Here is a 20358-nt window from a genome sequence, read left to right as displayed (position 1 = left end):
TTGCTAAGTTTTGTGGTGATGACGTTCGTTGGCAACGATGAGGAAGAAGGAATAGTGATGGTGGTACCAACACCCTTATCAAATATCTAATTATTTTGCTTTGTTTCTTTGTTCATATGGATTATGGAATAACTATTTCTCTTAATTTTTCTGCCTATTGATTGTTTTGAAACTCAACGTATTAATCGATCATATTTTCTAGTTTTATGTTGATGTTCTATGTTGTTGGGGTGGGGGTGATGAAGAAGATAGTTGGTTGGGGCGGGGGGTCATGAAGAAGATAGTTGGTTGGGGCGGGGGGTCATGAAGAAGATGATGGTTTGGGGATGGGAGAGTGATGAAGAAAATGATGGTTTGGGGGTGGGGGAGGGGAGATGGATGCTGGGGGTGGGTAGAGTGAATATTTTATTTTTTATTTTTTTTTGCACTAATTTTTAATGTAGACACGCGTGCTTTTATTTAATTAATTATGTTTTTTTCACGTCAGATCTTGGGATTGAAAAGTATCACTTTTTTATAGTTTAGGTGTGTAATAAGTTACTAGTATAGTTTAGGTGTGACTTCGACTTTTCTTGTATAGTTTGAGGAGGAAACGATGCCTTTTTTCTAAAACTAAATGAACCAACTAACATTGGGGTTTGGGCCACAGGTGACAAAAGAGTTTTAAAATGAGGTGTAAGTGACACAAGTCTTAATTATTAGATAGAGGTGACAATTACTTTATTATGAATTAAGAAAGTTGGGAAAGTTTAAAACTAACCCACAAGTTTTTAAATTTACACTTTGATCCAAATATTAGCCTATATAACGAAAAATGGAGGGAAAAAAAGCATCTTTCTCTCTCTTCTCACGTTTTTGTGTTTTCTCTCTCTTAACGATTTTTGTTGTTCATTGTTACTGCTGCATCATTCATTATCTTCTGCTTCATTATCATCATCTTCTACTTCATTATCATCTTCATCTTGTTCTTGTTGATCATTTGTTGTTATTGTTGTTACCGCTACTGCTGCTATTTGACCAATTTCTTAGGTCAAATTTTGTTTCTAACATCACTTTCCACTTTGACATTACTTCATAGGAGACGTTGGTAAGTCAAATTATGATTTTTAGTTGAATTTGTCATCTGGGTAACTGCTATTGTGTTGTTGTTTTCCAATAATGGATAGAACCCAATCATGAATCCAACATAAAATCCATTTGTTTAAACAGATAAATCATCTGTTGCGACAGATGAGATATCTGTTTCAAAGAAAGACTGATATGTTGGATTCATGTTTAAACAGATGGGTCATCTGTTGCAACATTTGACATATATGTTGCAACAGATTAGTTACCTGTTGCAACAGAACCTGAACATGATTCCAACATAGGCTACAACAGATTAATAACCTGTTGCAACAGGTAAGTCATATGTCGTAACAGGTTAATTATCTGTTGCAACTGTCACTCATCTGTTGGAATCAACTTCAAAGGTGATTTAGTTATAACATCAATTCCAACAGGCGATTCATCTGTTGCAACAGATATTTAGACCCATAACATGAATCCCAACAGGTAAGAATCTGTTGCGACTTATCACTTACCTGTTGCAACAGATAACACATCTGTTGGGATTCATTCACGGCACTATGAAATCACTATCAACTTTTTTTAACAAATGACTTTATTTAGGTACCACTAATGGAGGGATTAATAACAATAAGGGTGGCTTGTCATGGTCAATGGGTCGAGAAGAGCAATCGATATGTATGGCGTTGGAAGAAGGGTAAAATACTAGAGACGATAGCTATGACAGTCCAAAGTGATATTTCGTATGATGATTTTGTGAACTTAATCATCAGCTTTTATGGACTGAATTGTCAACCGGAAGAATTCGCCATCAGCTACATGCACAACTCCTTTGAAAATCAAAGGGTACTGCCTTTCAAGATAATCGATCAGGTTCGGTTGCGTTCTTATCTAAGTGATTCAACCGGGCCGGTGTTAAGGGTGTTCATGGTTGAAAAGACGAGAGAGAATGAGAACCAGAACGTAGAAGAAGAAGAAGAAAAAAAAAAGACTTCTTTGATGATAGGTTGGATGATCTAGACATGAATATTCCAGATGATGATCAAATACCTACGCCCGTTGATGAGACCAATACGATGTGCAGTTCTTCTTAATCGACACAATCTGGAAATCTTCAAGACGACGGGACCGACTTTTTTATTGGAATGCCATTCAAGGACAAGAATGAACTATCTAACACTTTGTTTATTTCTTGCGTGAAAAAAGATTTCAGAATAAAGAAGGTGATTAATTCGAGCAGTGTCTTTTGCTTCAAATGTGCTAATTCGAACTGCAAGTGGTGGTTGAGAGCAGCGAAGTACGCAAGTTCTAACAGATTCGTCATTCATAAACATGAAAAGCATCACACATGTTGTTCGGAGCACATCTCAGGCCAAAATCCTCACGCCACGGCAAAGGTCCTCGGTGAATATTTCAGGAGTAGTTTCCCCGATGGAAAAGGCCCTTCTACAAGGCTTATGGCCAATTAACTTCTTACGGATTTGGGTGTCCTGGTCAGTTATTGGAAGGTATATACGGCCATAGGGATTGCCAAGAACCTGGTTTGGGGAACACTCGAGCACGGGTATGAAGTCTTGGATGCTTACCGTTACATGATTAAGTCCACAAATCCTGGAAGTAAGACGACATTGCATTTGCATGAAAACAGAAGGTTCAAGTACTTTTTTATATCCTTTGGTGCTTGGATTCAAGGTTTTCGACATTTGAGAAAAGGCATAGCCGTCGACGGTACCTTCTTGAGGAGTAGGTATAATGGAGTTCTGCTAGCGGCAGTGGCGCAGGATGCAGAGAATCACATCTTTCCTGTCACTTTTTGTGTAGCGGACAAGGAATGTGATGCCTCTTATGAATTTTTTTTTAACAACTGCGACGCTGCATCGAAGATACCGAAGAGTTGTGTTTTGTATCGGATAGGCATCCAAGTATTCCAACGATGGGTTTACTTTTCTTCACTTCAGATTACTTTGGTTGTTGTATCAGGCATCTTGGAGAGAACATTTGAAACAACTATCACAACGAAAGGGTCGTCACCCCTTTTTATAGAGCAGCTAAAGCATATAGTAGAGAGGAGTTTTTAGACCATTTCAATCAAATAGCGGATGTGAATCCCAAGGTAGCAGAATTTCTTGCACGTGTCGGTTTCGAGAGATAGAGCCAGGCATTCTGTCCAGCAAATAGGTACATTCTTATGAATTTAATGTCTTGTTTGATTTACAAGTTTAGTTTGATGTCCTACTAAGTGATTCTTTTTTATAAGTACAATATTATGACATCAAACATAGTTGAATCGGTGAATTCATTGTTTGGCGATGAAAGAGAATTTTCCATCAAGGCTATGTTTGAAAAAATAAGCAAGAAATATAGTGATTTTTTTAACGAAAGGCGTGTGTAGTTCAAGTGCCCAGAAAAAAAAAATCGATTTGTTCTCAAAATCGAAAAGAAAATATCAACGAACATTAGTTTAGGGAATAGGTTATTCTCTCATAAAATAGCAGATTACAAATTTTATATCACCGGTCATGGTGATGCTGCCACGGTCGATCTTCAAACAAAATCTTGTACGTGTAGATTTTTTGACTTGGACAAAATACCTTGTCCACATGCTATGGCAGCCCTTCGAGCTAAATACGGCCATAAATATGGACCTAAAGTTTAAGAGCACTCCTCTCAATATTATTCGATGGAAAAATATGAAATGGCATATAGTGGACATATTACTCTGGTGCCTCCTGAAGAATCTTGAGTTGTTCTAGTAGATATTATGGGGAGATTAATACTTCCTTCATATATTGACCCGAGCACTATCAAACCGGGAGGAAAGCCATATAAAAGGAGGCATGGAGTTGGAGAATCATTTTCATCAAGAAGAAACAAGTGCTCCATATGTAAATGCGTTGGCCACAAAATAACTACATGCCCGAATCATAATCCATCATGATCGTTGTAATTGCAGAAACTTGTGTTGTTGTTTGTTTGTTTGTTTGTTTGTTGTGGACTTTTATATATTTAACTCATTGTTGTGAACCTAATGTTATCATTTATTATATATAAAATATATTTTTTAAATAACTTGTGCATCAATAAAATGAGGTAAAACATGAACTAAATAATAAAGCCGACCACAGTTATTCTCAACAGTTGCACAAACAACTGGAATGTTTTCCTCCAACAGATGAAAATCTGTCGAAACAGATGGATAATCTATTGAAACCCAATAGATGACCAATCGGTTCCAACACATGGTCCATCTGTTGAAAGAACTCAAAAGCCAAAATTGCTAGTGCTACTGGATTCAACATTGCCTCCAACCGTCGACATGTTAACCTGTATTAGATTAGAAGAAATAGACAGAATGAAAATTGAATAAGAATTAAAACGCCAAAGTCTGACTAAAAGTAATTTTTTTCATTAAATGAAAAATAAAATACATTGGGTATAGATCCGATATAGAAAAATTAAAATACATACGCTAAAAGAAAAACACATTCTAATTATTATTATCATCATCATCATCATTAATGACAGCCGGCCAATCAACTCGCAACAGCAGGGCTGTCATCAGCCTCTGCATCTCTCTGAACATTGTCGCTCTCACAACGACCAACTCGCTCTGCAGGTCATTAATCTTCCTTTGAAGTTTCCGCATTATGGTGCGTAGAGTAGCAATGTTCGGAAAAGGATCAACCATATCTAGAACACGCATGAATTGACAAATTTAAAGAAAAACGTTCATAATGTAATACAATGTATATGACCAACTGGTAAATTTACGCTAGAAAAAAACTTATCTCAACGAGAAAGAAATATGCTCTTTGAAGAGAAGTGATTGAAGATGTCACACGAAAGGAAAAAATGCAAGAAATAAATAGAGTTGAATGAAGATTAAGGAGGGACCTATAATATAATCTGAACGTGTCAAGACAAAAGGCAGGACTATTCAGCTCTATTGTATTAATTACATTCAAACTGGTGGCATTTTGTTTTCTGTGAAAAGTCGTGACTTTTTCTTTTACACTAATTACTTCTTACCTTTTCATAGCGGTTTGAGACTCGATAAAAGTCGTTATTATTGAGCAGTTGCAACAGATCGTCCAATATTTCTAACAGATTTAGCATCTGTTGCAACAGATGGATGGATTGAATATGCAACAGACAACTGTCAAAACAGATTTACCATTTGTTGCAATAGGTGGTTTGTATATGCAACAAATTAGACATCTGATGCAACTTATGTATTATCTGTTGCAACAGATGGACAGTATGCATAAAGGAGATGTTTTGATATCTTCTGACAACTGATTTATCAGTTTTAGTTTCAACAGATGGAGTATTCGGTTCTTTAGCTGTTTTGAATGTGTTAGATAAAAAGTCTTCACCTCTTTTTGATAGTCCCTCCGTTACGTATTAGTTGGGCCCTACGGGCTTGGCAAACCAATTAATAAAAATATAAATTAGGTGATTATTTTACCAAATTGGCCTTATTAGTTATGATTAGAAAGTATAAATGTGAATAATATAATTTATGTAGTCATTTAATAATAGGGGTAATCTTGAAAGAATATAATAAAATTCTCTTAATTTTATAAATAGGAAAACTAAATTGAAACAAACATTTTTAGAAAGAAGTAATCACATGCGTGCAGATTAATTAAAAAAAAGTCAGGTGTATCGCAACAGATTTACCATCTGTTGCAACATATAGATTATCTGTTGCGACAGATGGACTATATGTTGGAGGAGATGTTTTGATTTCTTCCAACAACTGATTTGTTAGTTGCAACAGATAGAGATTTTGATTCATCAGCTGTTTTGAATGTGTTAAGATAAAAAGTCGCGACTCTTCACACCTCCATTTTAATAGTCATCATATTCGTGCAGATGAATAAACAATACTGACATGTCCTGATGGGGTAGGAAGGATAAGATGCGTGCAATGGATCCCATTTTCATGCATGCGAGTTATGTATATTATTGATCAGGCTACCGTGAAGACATACATAAAGTGCAATGATTTTGTGAATGCAATTTTTTATCGATGATTAGACACTTATCCTGTAAACAAGATCCTGAATTGTACAATTTAGTTTGATAGGTGCAAACTGATAAGGCCGAAGGGTTCTAAGACGGTGGTGTCGATACCCCGTTACAATTTAATGATACGATTCATGTACATGTTTTTGTGTCAAGTTTGGGGAAGGGTTCAAATTTTTGGCTGCAGTGTAAATATCCAATAGTGATTAAACCGGTTTTAATGGCACAATGGACTTCTTGAAAGGCCTTCGAAGCCTCGCAATGCAGCAAACAACGATAGAACCAATAGAAATTCCCATGGTCCAAATTATATGGATGGATTGGTGGAGGAGACTTTTTTACAGCAGAAGGTGCTTGGGAGAATACCTATGCACGAAGGGGGAGGTGGAGAAGGCCATATATCATTTCAGACCTTGTTTAAGAGGAAACACAGGGTAGATAGGAAAGTGTAGCAAAATTGGCCAATGAAATTCACTTTAGAAATGAGAAAACTATATGAGCTTCAAATATGGAAGTGTATCAAAATAAAAAAATCCGTCTGTAGATAAAAAAAAAGAAGAATGGTCAATAGGATTGGAGCTGGACAAAACACTTTGCTCGAGAATGCAACTAGCGAGCGTGGCCTTAATGAAAACTCTCAAAAAGTGCAGGATAAGAACTCCAAGGAAAAAGCTTCGCGAGCACGAAAGGTGGTAAGATTATCGGTCAAAATTGAAACCTACATGTCAATTCAGACCGACAATCTTACCACCTTCCATGCTCGCGAAGCTGCTTCCTTAGAGTTCTAGTCCTGTATTTTGTGGGTCTTTGTTGAGGCCGCGCTCGCTTGTTGCAGTCTCTAGCAAAGTGACCAGCTCAATTCCTCTTGACCATTCTTTTTTTCTTCAACGACTGATGGATTTTCATTTTTGGATAAACTTTCACATTCGCATCTCATCCAGTTTTTTCATTTTTCATGTCAATTTCATAAGCTAATTCCGCTACACTTTCCTTTCGACCCTGTGTATCCTCTTAAACAAGTACTAAGATGATATATGACCTTCTCAACCTTCCTCTTTCCGCACAGGTTTTCTCCTAAACACCTTCTGTTGTATAATAGTCTCCTCCAACAACCCATCTATATAAATTTGGACCAGGAAAATTTCTATTAGATCCATCATTGTTTGTTGTAGTGCGAGGCTTCGAAGGCCTTTCAACAAGCCATTGCGCCATTAAAACTGGTCCAATCACTATTAGATATTTATACTGCCGCCAAAAACTTGAACCCTTCTCCAAACTTGACACAAAAACATGAGCATAAATCGTCATTAAATTGTAACGGGATATCGACACCACTGTCTTGGTCCCTTAGCCTTACCAGTTCAAACCTAACAATCTTAACTGTAAAATGCCATATCTAGTTTGAAGAATTAATGCCTAATAGGTAAAGAACAAATATTTACAAAATCATTGTACTGGATGTGTGTTTTCATGATAGGTTGATCAGTAATACATACCTCCCACATATGAAGTGGTTCCATCTGCTAGCAGCTTATTCCTCCGAACCCATCTTTACTCTAGCCTTTAATGCTGGCCGGGCAAAAGTGGATCCAATTTCACTTTCTTTTGTTTGCAAACAAGAGAAATACATTTGATGTCAAACAAGAGAAGAACAAAAAGAATATTACAAAAAGGTAACACAAAATTGAGTGAATCAACAGATGACCAATATGATGCAACAAATTACCCATCTGTTTAACCGATGAGACATCGCTTGCAAAAGATGGATGACATGTTGCAACAGATGGGTCATCTGTTGGAATAAATCAAACCATCCTTGCTACTGGTTTGATTTCTTCAAAAAGTTACTCCGTCTGTTCCAACAGCTGATTCATCAGTTGTAACAGTTGAGGAAACTGTTGCAACACCACTACCAACAACATCAACAACAAAGAAACAAACAAAATAATACCATATGTTCCAACACCATCCACAATACAAACATCACACGTTCCAACATAACCACTATCCCCAACAACAGCACCACCAAAGTACCAAACAAAAGACATAAAAAAACTATACTGATAACAAGGCTTTTTAAGTTCTCCCAACAGATGACTTTTTTTGCATATTTTAATAAAAATAACGGTTCGTTCATTGAAGACTTAAAAGTCACCTTTCCTTTAATTTTCTCAATAAATAACAAACTGGTAATGGGTAAATAATTAATAGCAATAGATGTAAATATCTAATTTAAATGACATACAAAGAAGAAGACGAGATGAAAAGAGCAACTTTGAACTATACCTGTAATGTCAAAAAAGCAAACAAATCAGAACATCCAGTTCAGTCGAGAAAAGATATTGATTGGTTGAGATCCGAAAGGATCCTCATCCGAAAGAAGAGAGAAAAGATAGAAAAAAAGGAAACAACCAAGATAATTGAGAATAAAGAATAAAGAAAGTTATGAGTTGAGTCTAGACTACTTTATGGATAAAGGAGAGAGAGTTCTAGATATAGGGGGTTTTAAATATTCATTAATAACTTTTGAGGGGCACGAGGAGATGGTGACATTGAAAAGACCAGATAATACTACTCACTCAGGAGATTTTTGAGTTATCCAAGTAGTACCGAGTAGTATTTTTTATCTCCTTAGTATTTTAACTATTTTATCTCAGACAGGAAATACCTAAATTGCTTTATAAAAAAAAGATCTAAAAATATTTAAGTGCAACAGATGACTTAATCTGTTTGGTAGTTTACAACAGATTCGTGATCTGTCGCAACAAATAACGTAATCTGTTTGATAGTTTACAACAGATGAGTAATATGTTGCAACATATTACCTAATCTATTTGATTTGATCCAACAGAAAAGACATCTGTTGCAACAGGTTGAACATTTATTTATATATAATTTCAATTGAGTTCATATGTTAGACTAAAACCTTAATTGAATGTCAGTTCTCATAGGGTCAAATACAACTTTAATTGAGTCTTTTGGCAATTTTATGATGAGACGGTACTGCATTCCTCCGACCAAAGTCATCGATCGATCACTTTGAGACGAGCCGATTCTTACTACCTCATATGTTAGACTAATACCTTAATTGATTAATCTAGGACTAGGTACTAATACCTTGGTTGAATAATCTGGGACTAGGGGTGAGTTCTCATAGAGTCAACTACAACTTCAATTGAGTCTTTTGACAATTGCATAATGAGACGGTACTGCGTTCCTCCCGACTAGACTCATCGATCGATAACTCTAAGTCGAACCGATTCTTACTACCTTATATATTAGACTAATACCTTAATTGTTTAATCTAGGACTAGGGTACTAATACCCTAATTGAATATAGGGTCAACTACAACTTCAATTGAGTCTTTTGTCAATTGCATGATGAGATGGTACTGCATTTCTCCTGACAAGAGTCGTCGATCGATCACTCTGAGCTGAACCAATTCTTACTACCTCATGTGTTCAACTAATACCTTAATTGATTGATCTAGGACTAGGGGTGAGTTCTCATAATGTCAACTATAATAGATGACAGTGCCTATTTGATAATTTACAACAGATGGGTAATCTATTGCAATATATAACTCAATCTATTTGATAATTTACAACAGATGGGTAATCTGTTGCAATAGATGACTTAATTTGTTTGATAGTTTACAACAGATTTATGATCTGTCATAACATATGGCTTAATCTGTTTGATATTTTACAACAGATGCGTAATATGTTGCAATAAATTACATAATCTATTTAATTTGATCCAACAGAAAAGACATCTGTTGCAACAGGTTGAATATTTAATTGAATGTAAGTTCTCATAGGGTCAACTACAACTTCAATTAAGTTTTTTGTCAATTGCATGATAAAACGGTACTGAGTTCCTCCCGACCAGAGTTGGTGATCGATCACTCTGAGCCGAACCGATTCTTACTACCTCATATGTTAGATTAATATCTTAATTAATTAATCTAGGACTAGGGTACTAATACCTTAATTAAATAATCTAGGACTAGGGGTGAGTTCTCATAGGGTAAACTATCGATTAATGTAGGACTAGGGGTGAGTTCTCATAGGGTCAGCCACAATAGATGACAATGTCTATTTGATAATTTACAACATATGGGTAATCTGTTGTGACATATGACAATCAATTTGATAATTTACAACAGATGAGTAATCTGTCGCAACAGATGACTTAATATGTTTGATAATTTACATCAGATTCGTAATCTGTTGTCACCTAATCTGATTGATAATTTACAACAGATGATAAATCTTATGCAATATATTGAACATTTATTTTTTACAATTTCAATTGAGTTCATATGTTAGACTAATAGTACCTAAATTGATTAATCTAGGACCAGGGGTGAGTTTTCACATGGTCCTCCTAGAGTACTCGATCAACTACAACTTCAATTGTTTTATATGATTTTAAAATTATGCATATATTTTATGATTTTAAAAATAATTAAGATCATTTCGAACCAAATTAACATTTTCCAAACGACTTGTCATTCTTTTTAAAAATACAAATCAACCCATACAAAATATTTCATCATTTCAAATCTCAAGGTCTGACTCTTTCTCTGTCATTCTCTCTCAACAATATAGTACAAACAACAACTACTCAACAAATTTGCTCAATCCTCCACAACAAATCACTTTTTTCTCATTTTTGACCACATAGGTGTTATTTTTGACATCATTCTTGCTTGTATCAGTTGTTTTCTTTGTCAGGCAACAGAGTTCGAGAAAAGCTCTATATTTATTTATTTTTCTAAAAAATAAGGGATTTTAAGTTAATGATGAACAATAAAACTTTTAGTTGTATTATCTTTGAGAATGGATTTACAATTTTGAGTTTTGATGGTAAAATTATAGGAAAAACTCGAGAAATCCCTAGTTTCCGTCGCAGTGTTCTGTTAATTATCATGGTATAGTTGGATGGTGTTGGTGGTGGTGGTGGTGGTTTTTGTGGTCGCCGTTGTGGAACCGGTGGTGGCATTGGTTGGTGGTGTTTGTGGTGGTGTCGGTATTCATAGTGTTTGTTTGTTTGTTTGTTGGCATTGGTTGGTGGTGGTTGTTGGTGTGTCGGTATTCGTGATTTTTGTAATATATTTTTTAAAATCTATGCATACATCAACTGTAATGTAATTTTTGTTTTTCTTTATTTGTAGGTAAAACATGTCTCCTAAAAGAAAAGAAAGTGAAAGTGGATCAATGTCTGGCCACTCAAAAAAAAGGCTACAGTACAGAGGGATTCGGAGGAGCTTTTTGAACAATCTTAGTCAGGAAAAAGAGAAGCTGAAGAGAGATGTGAAAATAACATTGAGGGGGGTGGACAAGGGTCTGTAGATGGTGATGAATAAAATAAAAGTGAAAAAAAGGAGGAATTGAAGAGTCAGAAAGAGAAAGAGGATGATCATCAACATGATGATGATGGATCACTGGCGGGGCCTGAGTTAATATCGACATCCCAGTATGATCCTGTCAAAACTTTTAGTATTGACAGGTTTTAAGTTGTGATGCCGATAAATGACCCATAAGGAAAACAACTAACTGGTCAAATTGTACTTAAATGTCCGATGGGGAAATTTTTTGAACATTTTATGAAAATTATGAAGAATGAAAACATAGGCGGACTTTTTAAGAAGAGCTAATTTGGACGCTTTCTTGAGCTGCCTGAGGACCTCTCTTTCCGTATCTATTTTCCTATGATGATGGTATATGATCTTCTCAAGCGCAGGATCAAGTACATGGGGGATGATAAAGATTCGGAGGAGGGGGGCAAAAAGAAGATGGATGAAATCTGGATCAACTACTGTGGCATGCCTGTTTGTTTTGGCTTGCAACAGTTTGTCATAGTGACGGTCCTAAGATGCCATCGTCCAGAAGGACCACCACCCCGCAAAAGATCCAAGGCAAGAAAATGCAAGGGATAAATAGATGGGTTGTTTGACATTGCTCGACGTGGCTACAAAGCATTGGATTTGTTGACAGATCTCGAGGATAAAACCATACCAGAGCAGTACAGGGAGAAATTGTGCTTAGTTTGGTTTGCCCATTCGATTATATTGGTAAGAGACGTCAACAAAGTCATAGAAGATGATTTGTTGGCGCGTGCTGAGGATTTTGATAAATTTAACAATTATCCTTGGGGATATGACAACTTTTACTTGACTGTCCAATATTTACTGACAATTCTATCCTCAGGGACAACCACATTATACGACTTTCCTTGGGTTTTCATGATAAAAATAATCATAAATTTTACTCATCCATTAATTTATATTGAATATAGTTATTATAATATTTTTTGCTTGCTTCCTGTTTACATTTTTTAGGCTTGGGCATTTGAAGTCATTCCTCCCCTCCGAAAGCAGTTAATGGATTACCCGGATGAGGTTTCTCATCTAAGGATATTTAGGTGGTTGGCTGCAAAGGGCAACACCAATATTAAGGAGGCTGATCTCTTTAACCCTCCGGATGATGCAGTGCGTCTTCTTCAAGTGAAATAATTCTACTTAAAGATAAAAAAGCTATTGAACAGATGTTATATCTGGTGCAACAGATGTTATATCTTATGTACCAAATGGGACATCTATTGGGACGGGGTATATCTTGCATCAGATTACCCATCTGTTGCTTTGGTTCTCTAAACCTGACTCCTAAAAGATTAACCATCCACTGTAAATTATGCAATAGATGTTTAATTTGATAACATATCGTTCATCTGTTGCAACGTACAGATCATTTGTTGCATAAAAGATTACCCGTCTTGTGCAACTGTTGCAACAGATGATTGATATTTTGCATTAGATTATCCATGTATTGCTCTATTTCTCTGAACCAGACTCAAATGAATTTTAACCATATACTGCAAACTATGCAATAAATGGGTCTTTTTTTTTTTCAAAATATAGCCCAACTATGAAAATTATTATATTATATGATTTAGATGGATCTGTCTTTTTTTTTGTAGGTTGTACATCCATGGATTGTGCCTACTGAGGAGGAGTCGGTGATGACTTCTTATATTACTATAGGTCATGTTGATACTATTGAAGCCCAACGATGGGGTTAATAAATAAAGAATTGGCTGGAGCAACAGCCATAAGAAGAGCAGTTAGGCAAGGTCAGCCTAATGTTGAGGCTCTTCATGACCAACCTTTTACTAAGGCAGATTCGGGTGCTTCTTCTGGTGGAGTTGTTGGTGTTGGTGGCAGGAATGCTAATGCTGCTACCACTCATGATGATGAGGATGTTGATGCTCAATAAAGAATAAATATTTTTGAAAACACCCCTTTTCGCCCTTACACAGGTCCTCACCCCTCTTTACCCTTGTGTTCTCGTTGAAAATGTGATGAGTGCAAGGACAGACAAGATATACTCTTTGAAAAGTAAAGGCTATCTCTAAAGATATTGAGGAACTCAAATCCAATAGGTGTGTCATACCATCCAAGAAGGTGAGTGATACAAGTATGATCATGATTATGACACTTTTGAGTATTTTTTAAGACTAGTCACTAAAGAGCTCTTTTGTCATTTCTCTATTATTTGTAATGTTGTATAAATAGAACCTTGTAGGGTTTATATTCTTAGTTTATGCTTGATATTGAAGACACTACTCTTGTGAGAGAGAGTTCTCAAAACTAAAATTAGGGCATAAGGGTAGATTCTGTTGTGTGTTGCAAAGCTTGAACTTTGGTACTTTGAGAGGTGGATGCCCCTCTTGTGTCATTGTAAGATTTAGGTATTTGTTGTATGAAGTTTTAAAGGTCCAAGAGTGAATATGCTCTAGGGTTGTTAAGACTACATCAACACTTGTCTAACTATCTATCTTTGTTTCTTGTCCTGATCTTGTAGTTTGTGTTGTTGTTGTTCAAGCCGTTTGGTTATTGTGGTTGTAACATTGTTGTTCTTCATTTTTATTTTCATAATATAGTTTGGTTTGCTGCTAGAAATTAGGTGTTAAACACCTCATTACATGGTGTTCTTGTTGTGTTCTTGAATCCGAGAGGGGTCACCAAAAGAGGTCTATAGTTCCTTGAACTAGTGGATTGTTTTGGTGTATGTTTTCTTGTGTTCTTGGACTGTCTTGTATCAGTGAGGGATCCAAACACTCCTACAACATTGGTTAGGAGAAAAAAAGAGCAATTAGAGATGTACTCTTCTCTAGGAAATAAACAAAAATTACAATTCCTCCCTCTCCAAAAGCTGTTGAAGTTCAGGGGCCAGCCAAGAAGGTGGACATATACGCGGAACTTGGCGCCGAAGAGAAGAGAGATCTGCAACAAGCCAAGAATGCCAAGCCAGGCGCACCACATTACCCTAGGCCTCCCTTTTGCCCCCCAAGACTTCCAGACTATGACTGATATACATATGCCGTACGAGGACAAGGCAAGTTTACTTTTCTAACCTAACCCTTCTAATCTACCCCATGAAGAAGAAGCTATGCCACAGATTTCACATCTGTTGCAATAGCTGGGTATACTGGTGCAACTGGTTGTGGTTCTGTTGCAACTTATTATCTATCTGTTACATAAGTTGCGTTGGATTATTGATTCAGAGAACCCTATGCAACAGATGGACCATCTGTTGCATCTTTACAATTACTAGCCTATTTAAAAATTTACTTATTATCTCACAGCATGTTGACATAATTCTCTGCCTCATGAGAAAAAGGCAATTAATGTATTGGAAAGCTTATGACGCTGCCGATAGATAATGGACCTCGACTTCTGCAAGAAGCTCAAGGATAGATACGATCAACTCAATGGAGAGACGTCAGCCCTTGGCGTGGGACTTGATTTCCTAGTTCCTACGTTGGTCTTGGATGAAGAAGAAATGTTAAGATATGTTAGAGGGGACAGGCCAAATCCATACGGCAAGAGCTGGACCAAGACAAAAAGATTCTTACAGTCATTAGCGTGAACGTCATGCATTATCGGGCTATTGAGATACTACTCGAGGAGGGAAATATCAATGTTTATGACTCCAACTACCTCTCATCGACGATTTTGATCTTTTTCTCTTTGTGGAGCCACTGATGGTGCTATTGCCCATCTTGTTGAGGGAGAGTAAACTGATGAATCATTTGCCAAAGAAAGTGTTGATGAAGAAATCATGGGATTTTGAAGGTTGAAATAGGGGAATAATCCTTCCAAAAGATGATTCCGCTAAAGCGAGCGTATCGCACGCTCTTGCATATATCGAATGTTTGTTGACCGACACAGAAATGGCCGAGCCAACAACTTTTCTGTGCGACAACGCTGTGGCAAACCTGCAAGAGGTCTGGGCTTATGGGGTACTAACTGGATGCTTGAAGCCTGTGTATATAGAAAAGCCTGTGAAATAGAAATTTTTAATTTCAAGTCACCCTTCACTTTATTATATGTACATGTAGTGGAAATATTTTTTCTAATGAAAGTTAAGTTTTTTATAATGCAATCGATTAGATTGTCAATCTGTTGTAAAATATTTTTAATCCGTTCTGGCAAATAGTTTATTTGTTGCGATAGGTTGTTCATCTGTTGCATTACGTCGATGTTATTTCTATGAATAATCTAATAATCTAAGTCTAATCTGTTGCAACGTGGGAAGACTTGTTTGATAATTTCCAACAGATGACCTAAATTTTACAACATATGCCTAAATCTTTTTGATATTTTCCAATAGTTACGCTTAAATATCCATGTGCTATTCGACAACAAACCAGTAGCAAATACACACACCACCATGAAAATTTTAGCAATTAGGCTTCAATATCCATGTGCCCAACACTACCAAACCATTTTGTTTCTCTTCAGAAGCCTTGACTTTGTTCAACAAATCCCAAATTACACGATTTACTTGTGAAGGGTGTCGTTCTTCATACCAATCAAAGTAATCGCATCCACCCAATTTCTATAAAAAAGAGAACACAATTACAAAATAATTACAAGTCAATAATTAATCAACTAATTAAATAAAAAAATAATTACCTTTGAGATCTTAAAAGTAAAAAACCTATGACCTGGATTTTGTTGAGTTGAAGAAGTCTTTAACAGAGCTTCATGACTGCACTTACAATATCAAAAATCGTTATCACAAAAAATAGTGGAAGATGCGCTCGACATTGTCAAGGTCAGTTAGAAAAAATGAAAGTAACAATTTGAAGAATTTGGATAGATAAAAGAAGATGACGATGAAGAAGAAGATTTGGAAATTTAGGGTTAAATTTTAGGAGGAAAATGAATATATAAGACAATGGAGGAGGGGGGGGGGAATGACCGTTGGGGGTCAAGTGACGGCAAGTCAGCAAAATATGCCAGACTGACACATTTGATGCATATTTTATTTTACGTGTTTAAAATGAACATGTCTACTTGATGCCTATTTTATTTTAGGTGTCTGAACTGAACACCGTTGATGGGTTGCACCTTTTTTATTTCAATTCAATTCACTTTAATCTTTTTACACGTAGTGGCAAATTTTTGTCCGACGAAAGTTGAATTTTTATAATGCAACAGATTCTCCATCCGTTGTAACAGTTATCGTACCTGTTCTAACATATAGTTTTTCTGTTGCAATAGGTTGGTCATCTGTTTCATTATCTCAATGGCTTTATCTAAAGTCCATCTATTGCAACAGTGGAAAGATCTGTTTGATAAATTCCAATAGATAACCTCCCTGTTGCAACATATGTATAAATCTGTTTGATTATTCCGGTAGATGTGTCATCTGTTGCAACAAATAAAGTCCATCTGTTGCAATATATGTCTAACTCTATTCTTTTTTTCCTAATAGATGTGTCATCTGTTGCATTATCTCGATGCTTTTATCTAAAGTCCATCTGTTGCAACAATGGTAAGACCTGTTTGATAAATTCTAACAGATTACCTACCTGTTGCAACATATGTCTAAATCCATTCGATTTTTTCAATAGTTGTATCGTCTATTGCAACAGATACATTATCTGTTGCAATATTTGAATCTAGTATTCCTTTTCAATTAATAAGTTCAAATCTAAGGAATAAATAAAATTCACAGACAAAATAAAATAAATCGAAACCTTCATAAATTAGCTGAAATAAGTCAACAAATAAATGAAATGCAAAAAATTTACTATGGGTACAGATCTCAACAAATACATCAACAACAATTTAAGTATTCTGCCAAGGATTGCTTTGACAGGCTCAAGCTATAAAGATCTACTCAGTATGATCAAGTTGTTCTTCATCCGGTGCTATGGAATTCGTCTTTGCTCGTCATGGATCTTTATTGTCGCTTGCATACGATTTCTACGTTTTTTGTTCTCCGTATTTCCATAAAAAGAGTAGCATATTGTCAATGCTATTCAGCAGTAGCTTCTTCTATATCCACCTAGAAAGCCATAATTTGTCAATGCTAATCACAGAGATACAACAAAATGGAAAAGCATAACTCATCTCTTCTAGCAAATCAAATAGGTCTTCCTCCCATTTTAAATTATCCCAAACATATTATATTTCTATTGCAATAATGAATTAACTGTTGTGACAAATTTCTACACGAGAAAGACCCTGTGTGATAATTTCCAACGGATGAAATATCTGTTGCAATATATGAATCATCTATTGCAGCAGATAGGTTGTCTGTTAGTACAAATAAAAGTGGTACGAAGAGCTGTTTGATTTGCTAGAACAACCGAGACATATGTTGCACCAGATAAAGTATCTGCTGCAATAGGTCAGTCAACTGTTGCAACAGATGTATATATCTGTTTGATAATTTTCAGCAGATATGTCATCTATTGAAACAGATATGTGTCTGTTTTGTTTTTTTTTCAGTTGGAATACATAGAATATATTCACCTTCTTTAGCTTGTGCTGCTCTCCTTTGGACATTGTACGTTGCTCAGTGTAACACACAGATAGAAGAGTTGCAATTTTGCTTTTTTAGATGCCTAATAATGCCCTAGAAATCACTCTTCTTCTCCTCTTAGCCCTAATCTCTAATGGAGAAGATGGAAATAAAATCCTCTTTGATGGAATGAGACCCCTTTTAGATGTCAATTCCTTTACAGAAGCAATTAATGCATTAATAGCATTAATCACTACATCATGTTTCACCCTGCAGTCTTGACATTTGCATGCAGAACATTCGCTGGGAGAGGCAAAATCTGTATAACCAGTATGATCATACTCATAATGATTTGCTTTAAATACTGTAAAAGGAGCATCATTAGCACCAACAACAGCACCACTACCACCACCAACAGCTCCATCAACAACAACAAGCCCACACTCCAAAATTGTTTTCTTGTAATGACTGTTGCTCCAAACAATTTTATTTTTATTCTGTCGGTGATCTTAAGGTACGATAAAGTTTGCACAGACCGTAAAGTAAGAAAAAATGGCATCTTCAACTCTCGATTGGTTGGAACTAGCGACGGATGCACATTCTAACATAAATTATTACATATATTAGAATGATGATTAGATCATTCAAAAAAAACATTAATTAAAAAAAAATTAATTATAATTATACTTACTGCATCCTTCGGGGGGTTGAAGAGATCAAGAAATTTTACATTTTTATCAATTTTGGCCGACAACCATCTCAAGATTCTTGGACAGAAAACACCTTCCTAGTAGTTCACTTGTTGTCTCAAATAAGGAATGGCTTCAAACGCCCAAGCCTATAAAATAACGTTAATGAATCAAAACCATTATTGAGTAAAAAAATGAATGATATCATAATAAAAGAAAAAAATATTTACCATGAAAGCCCATGTAAAGCCATATAAGTTGACTGTCTTTGGCGCTAACGGAGTCAACAAATATTTGACAGTCATTTTGAAGCTTTCATACCCCCATGGATAGCTGTTAAATACCTTAAGATCCTCGGAGAGCTTTATTAAACCGGGGCTTATGTTGTTGTTAACGCCTCTCTCCCAAAGAATATTATGTACAAACCAAACCAAGCACAATGACTGCTTATGCTTCTTTGAAAGTTCTTTACCTTTCAACGCTTCTATCAAATTTTTATTTTTGAAGCTTGGACCAACAATGGACACCAGGTCACCACGATTACACGACTTGCCTTTGCCTTTTTTGGGTGTGCGGGGTATTTTTTTGGGGTTAGAATAGGTATAACTTGAGAAGGAGGATAACATTTTAGTCCAATAACTATGGCAAACTCTTTCCAACTATAACAAATAGTCATGCCACAATAATTTACCCACACCTCATCCATCATATCTTTGTTTTCATATATAAACCTATGCTTGAGAAGTTCATATACCATTTTCATTTGGAAACGAGCATTGTTGTCCTCCGACAAATCAAGATATTTCCCAAAGCAGCTACCCCTGAAATAAGCATCCAATTTTTGTTCTCAAAGTATTTTTCTGAAGGCGTCGAAAGATTTTTCCATGACTGAATTAACCACGAAATCACCCATTAAATCTGCGGCACCATTGCACTGCATTCTCACAGGATAACGATCAATGCTGAAGGCTTTGACCAGCTCTTCGATGGAAGGGTTATTAGCATCTGCATCATCTCTTTTGAAACATTCCTTATCCCCGTGTTCATCATATTCTGCTCCCGATTGAGATAACACTTGTAAAGCAAGCTCATAGAGTGGTGGATGTAGCCTAGTTGCTTCACTTGTTCCTTTACTTGAACTTGATTCGGTTTCTGTTCTTTTGGAAACCATATTATCTAAATTACCAGGAACATAAAATAATATATTATTGTTGATTAACGCATTGTTAAAAAAGGATAACAGTAAATCAAACAAGCAAAATAGTAAAATAACAGTTACAACAGATCACCGATCTGTTGCACCAGGTAGTATATCTGTTGTAGCATATAACCAAACTGTTGCAGCGGATGAGTAATCTATTGCAATAATACAAAACATATCACTCATCTTTTAAGATAGATGAATGATCTGCTCAACAGATCACACAACTGTTGTGACATCATCTGTTGCAACATATGAGTGATCTGTTGGAATAGTTAAATAATCTGTAGCAACGGTTGAGTAATTTGTTGCGAAAATACAAAATATATCACTGATCTGTTGAGAAAGATAAATGGTCTGTGCAACAGGTCACACATCTATTGCAACATGTGAGTGATCTGCTGGAACAATTATCAACGGTCAATATTGTTTAGATTTCTTCCAACATAGGGTCTTCTATCACAACAGATGAATGATCAATTGGAAAAATCAAGTCTTGGATTTTTCCTGCAGGAAGAGTTGGTAGAATTTTATCCAACAGGA

Source organism: Capsicum annuum, chromosome 6, assembly GCF_002878395.1.
Source record: "Capsicum annuum cultivar UCD-10X-F1 chromosome 6, UCD10Xv1.1, whole genome shotgun sequence".
Lineage (NCBI taxonomy): Eukaryota > Viridiplantae > Streptophyta > Magnoliopsida > Solanales > Solanaceae > Capsicum > Capsicum annuum.
This window is presented reverse-complemented; position numbering follows the sequence as displayed.